This window comes from Lucilia cuprina, chromosome X (genome assembly GCF_022045245.1).
Source record: "Lucilia cuprina isolate Lc7/37 chromosome X, ASM2204524v1, whole genome shotgun sequence".
NCBI classification, from domain to species: Eukaryota; Metazoa; Arthropoda; class Insecta; order Diptera; family Calliphoridae; genus Lucilia; species Lucilia cuprina.
Window position 1 is genome coordinate 6,585,012 of NC_060949.1, and position 6,234 is coordinate 6,591,245.

The window sequence follows — 6,234 nt, forward strand, 5'->3', positions numbered from 1 at the left end:
ATAAAAGTTCAAAAGACACTGCCAATTTTTGTAATGATAGGGCCTCATTTGATCGTAGCCCCCATACAAACTCCCTCTCAGAAAATGGCTTCAAGGTAAAAATTTACTTATAAACACTAATAAAAAACTCTTATTTTTGTAAAAAAATACTTAAAATATACCAGAATTAAGGTAAAAACATTTTAAATGTATTATTATTAAAAAAGTAATAAACATTTTGAACATACCCACTAAACATTTTTTGCCGAATTCGTACCGACAGTCTGCACAAGTTTCCGATTGCTCAGATTTCGAAACTCTTTGTCTGAGGAAATTCCGAAAAATGTGCAGATTTGTCGGTCAGAATTCATTACGAAATGTGATGTGAATTCCTTGGGATATTCTCAAGGAATTTTCGACAAATCTGGTTAAAGTCGGACAAAAATCTGATACCATACATGACATTCCGAGCTAGGGTCAAATGGGGTCCGATCTCTACGAAATGTGGTAGGGTCATCAAGACTTCTATAAAACTTAGTTGTGCCGCATTGTATTAATATACCTGTATATTTAACATAATTATGAGCTCAGAAGCCCTTTTCGGGGGGTTCTGTTCTATGGGGGCTAGATGAAATAATGGACCGATTTTAACTATTTTCAATAGGACAAATAAAACGTTCATGCCAAATTTCATCCAATTATCTTGAAAATTGCGACATGTACTTTGCGCACAAGGTTTACATGGGTATAGAAGGTTTAAGGTGGATATAGAACCAATATTTTAGTATGTTACAAACATCAGCACAAATCCAATATACCCTCCCTGAGAGATGCCAAGCAAATTATTGCAACTTCAATCTATTTATGAAAAATTTGAATTATCTAACATTTTTCAAGATATGTATACGAAATTTTGTATTCAATTCAAATATGTGGTGCCAAATCCCACATTATGCAAAATTTTATGAATCTAATTCTATATTTTCCTAGATTAACAACATTTTGTATTTTATTCATATGAGAGATGTCAAGTCCATACTATAAGTTCGCTCGTTATACTCTAAATGTTATACTGTAAATTATACACGCAGAGAAAAAACATGGTTCGGCATGGTTAGGACAACTATTCTATATTTTTTGTAACAATATTTTGTTGTCATAGCCAAACAATTGTTATTTTTATTGAACTTCATCAATATTTTAGTTACTGAAAACATTTATATGTTTATGACAATTATAAATTTAAGAATGATTCTCTGAAAAATAATTATTTTTACAACAACTAAACAGTGATAATAATTTAAACATAATATATTATTTAATAATTAAAAAAAATATATTGTGTTTATATTGGCATCATGTGTTTATGGGAATATCAGTGCTTGGAAGTTTTGTGTTTGTTTAAAAGAAAATTAACAAATAATTACATTTTACGCCGAGCATATTAAATAAACCATATTATGTTTAATATGTAATCATAACATGGTACTTGAAGACACGTAACCATAATATGGATACTTCAAACAATAATATGATTACTTGAAGCCATTATATGATTACATGAAACCATAATGTGGTTGCTTGAAACTACAATATGATGCTACAACATCACATTATGATTAATAAAACTATATTATGATGAAATATTTGGACTATATTTAATAATAATATGATAGATTATTATATAATAATGATCATAATATGTTTTAATTTTAACCATAATTCTAGCCATAATATGTTGCTCTTAGGTTATGGTTACCACAACTATATTTTTTCTCTGCGTGTGTACGAATTTTACTATTTTATTTATAATGGGGCCCACCAGATGAAAGTCCGCTCTTTCAGATGAATATTAAAGTTCTTGGTGCAAAGTTCGAAAAAGTTCCCAGATAAACGAACTTTTGTATTTAATTAATATGGGAGGTGCCGCTCCGCACACAGGTAGTTCGCCAATTTAATAGCCAAAATGTTAATATGGATGTTAAAGTTATTCGTGCAAAATTTTAAGATTCTTACTGTGATAGTTGCCAAGATAAACGAATTTTTGTATTTAATTTATATGGGAGAATTTTATATTTTCTTAATAAGGGCCCACTTGAAATTTCAAAATAAAAAGTAGCCTATTACCTATTCCAGACATACAGGAATACGCTGTGAAAATTTCAAGAAATTCGGTTTAGCCGTTTAAGAGTCTATAACGTTCTAACTTACAAACAAACACACAATCATTTTTATATATAGATAAATGGTTTAATTTTATTAAATTTAATAATTATTTATAATTTTGAATTATTCATGACTTCTTAAGGATGCATAAATAATAGAAATTTATAGATCTTATATAAATAGGTAGACCTCTGTACCAAATGATGCATATAAAGCATTGTTCATATAAAAATTGGATGAATTCATCTTTCGATATCTTTTTATACTTTTAGAAAATTATCCACCAAAAATTCTTCACAACTTTTTCTGTATGTAGCGCCGTATTTATTGCAAGCTTTACAAATTAAATAATGATTTTGAATAACTCCTGCACACATTTTCCATTTACCATTAACAAATTCCGAAATTTTTTTAATTGGAGGAAGATTTGGATATTTTAATAAGTAAAATTATTTGGGTATGTTTTTTGTATATCTAAAGATATTTGACCTTTAAACCTCTATTTCTTCGGATTTAATAAGTGGTGTCTAAATCCAGCCAAAACTTAAGTGTGGATGAATAAAAGCTAATGAATAAAAATAATATTTTTAAACACACTTTCGTATAGTTTTTTTTTTTGTATTCTGAAAAGATTTACAATCCCAATAATTAAAATTAATCTCCCTATAGCTACTGTGATGATAAATATGTATTTTATTAAAAAATATATTGTTACGAAATTGTATTTGCATTTAAATTAAACAGTTCTTAACGGCCAGTTTCAAGACATTACAACATTTGATTAGAAACATTCTATTTCCGGAAACTTCTATCTGTTAAGGTAACATTTGGTATGGCAACACTAAGTGTGAGAGCTTTTAAATAAACACAGGGTGATCATTATAAGTATAAGTAGTTCTTTTAAAAATGTGACCGTTAAAACAATCCTAGAAGTATCCGGAAGATTTCGCTATAATATCCTGGAAATGTCTAGAAGATATTGACAAGGTATAAATAACGCCGGCAAGTAACCAAATCAGCCAGTCTTTTATAAAACGTCGTTAAGAAATGTTAATAGAGTCAAATGTGCTATCGTGTGTTAAAGTTGACTATATAAATTGTATTGCTATATAAAAGTGTTTGTGTACGAAACTGTGTAAATAAAGCGTTGTTGTAATTTAAAAACAAATTGGCGCTTTTATTTGCAATAAAAAGAATTCGGTTTCTTCCAATGGGAAATAAACGAACGTTTTAAAAGGTAAAACGTAACAATTGGTGTCAGAAGTGGGATTGCATAATAAAACGCAGTCATGAAGTTTGAGGAACTAAAAGTGGAACAACTCAAGGGAGAATTGAGTAAGTTGGAGTTACCGACAGCCGGTAATAAGGCAGAATTGCAAAAGAGTGGTGACATCAGTACTTACGAATTTGAGTACAAAGAAGAAACTGAGATATGTACTCAACAACGAGCAACATGGACTTAAATACAATGTTTGCCGCTATGATGGAGAAATTTGCCGAAGTTCAAAAAGCCAAAACTTTGCTGAGTTTAAAACTCAAGTTCAAGAAATTTTTAAGGTTAACTACGAGAAACTTTTAGGTGAAATGGAAGCAAAACTTCAGAAATCTTCTAGAGCCACAGATGAAAAAAATTCAAGAAATCTCTGAGGTTATTAACAACAGAGTGGATGGCATTGACAGAAAATTGGCCGATTTAGAAACAAACATTGACAAAAAGGTGGCCGATTTAGAAACAAATATTGATGAAAAGGTGTCCGACTTAGAATCAAAGCTGAAAAATCTGCAATGTCAAGAAGGAGAGGTATACATTATTCCAGAAACCTCTAGTAGAATAAAGGCCCCAAGTTTTTGATACAGTTGCCACCAGAAACATGTGGAATAATGAAGAAAAAACTATAGAGCTGATCCTGGCCTTAAAAGGAAATGCTTCAGTAGTTCTTGAAAGCGTACTAGCAACATAAATAATTACGATGATATAATGGAGGCACTACAACGCAAGTACGGTGGAGAACATATAAAGAAATTCTACCGAATGGAATTGCGTGGTAGAGTGCAGAAGGCCAATGAGACACTACAAGACTTTGCATTGGAAATCGATCGCTTGTTACAGCTTACTTATCCATTTTTAGACATTTTCAAGATAGAGGCATTTGTAAATGGCATTCGCGATCCTGAGATAAAACAAGCGGTTTGAGGCACACCAAAGTCATCATTCGCTGAAACCGTATCTTTTGCGCTGTCACAAGAAATGGCGAAAATAATTTCAAAGCCTCAAATATGAAAGGTGCGAAATGTCGAGGTTGTCGCTGAAAACGATGGAAATATAGTGAATAAATCCATGAAAGAACACGAGTTACTAGCGGATTATGTGTGGAAATGGGTAGAAAAACTAGCGCCGTCAGATAAAAATAAAGCTAAACAACTTCTGAAAAGACACGCATCTGTCTATTCTTTAAAAAGTCAAAAACAAGGTAGAACAGCAATTGTGAAACCTCAAATAGATACGAGTGATGCGAGACCCATCAAGCAGGCTCCCAGAAGTATTCCTTTAGCAAAACGACACAAAATGAAAGAGTTGGTGAACGAAATGGAGCGAAACGGCGTAATCGAACCATCTTATAGTCCTTGGAGCTCGCCTGTGGTTTTAGTTAAGAAGAAAGATGGCAGCACAAGATTCTGTGTCGAAAGCTGAATGATGTCACCAAGAAAGACAGCTATAAAAAAGGCGATTTTTTGCCATTTTTTTGCTAAAAAAGAATCTTTTTCTTTTTAAGTTATCTAAAAAGTTTCTAAGAAGATGTATATAGAATTTATACTTTTTGGAAAGTTGACTTTACTTTAAATACGATAAATGAAACAAAACCTAAAAATTTTTTATACCGAGGGGACCAGGTCCATCCAAAAAAACCCTATTTTTTATGGATAATTCAATTTTGAGTTACCTAGAATTGATGATACTCTGGACACGCTAGCTGGAACAAAATTGTTCTCCACATAGGACTTGCAAAGTGGATATTGGCAAGTAGAGATTGCAGACAAATACAGCGTTTAGTGCTAGTGATGGACTATGGCAGTTTACTGTAATGCCCTTTGGACTCTGCAATGCTCCAGCAACATTCGAGCGCTTAATGGAACAGGTATTAAAAGGACTTCATGGGAAGATATGCTGTGTACCTCGACGACACAATTGTAATGGGGAAGACTTTTGATGAACACCTGAAGAACCTTTAAGAAGTCCTTAAAAGAATATCAGCGGCTGGATATAAACTTAGTGAACGTTTTAAAAGGTAAAACATAACAATAACGAACCTAGTGGAATGAAAAGGTGCTTAGATTCAGATAATTCAATTAGAAAGAAGAAGAGATTTCCTTAAAAAACATCATGGAACGTTTAAGTACAGATGCTTACAACATATACAACAGATCCTTACAACATATATTACTTTAAAATACCTCAAGGAGTCTAAAAATCCCAATATTAAATTTTGGAATTATCTCGGGAAAAAAAAGAAAAAAATAAATTAAAATCTGGTCAAAAACCGCCATTTTAATGATACTTATAAAGATGGTACAATCGCCCCAAAATTGTTTCCCAAATGGGCATTTTTGGCCATCCCTTCGGTTGACCTCATAAACAATTTTGATTCTAATATGATGAAATGTGAAATACAGGAAAATTTCAAATATTTTTATGAGGTAATTTTATGGACTTACTTTAAAAAAAAGCTTAAATAATATAAGTACTTAAATGTATTTTTGAAAATTTTAAAAAGTATGATATGAAACCTAAGGACTGTCTAGATAATATAACAAATTTATTAATTTTGCACACAAAATTTTTTTTTCATATGTAAAATTTAACACAAAAAGTAAAAAAAATTAAATATTGTTAAAAGTTGTCTTGTTTATTAGGTTTTAGCCTAAACGGTTGAAGCTAAAGAGCTGAAATTTGGACAGGAGATTGGTCTCACATTCGAATGTTTAGGGGGTAAAAAAGGTTAAATTCGGTAACTAAATATCTCCTAAACTAGACAAGATACAAAATCAGTAAAAAACTTATCGTCGTTCACTTAAAAAATAAGAGGACAG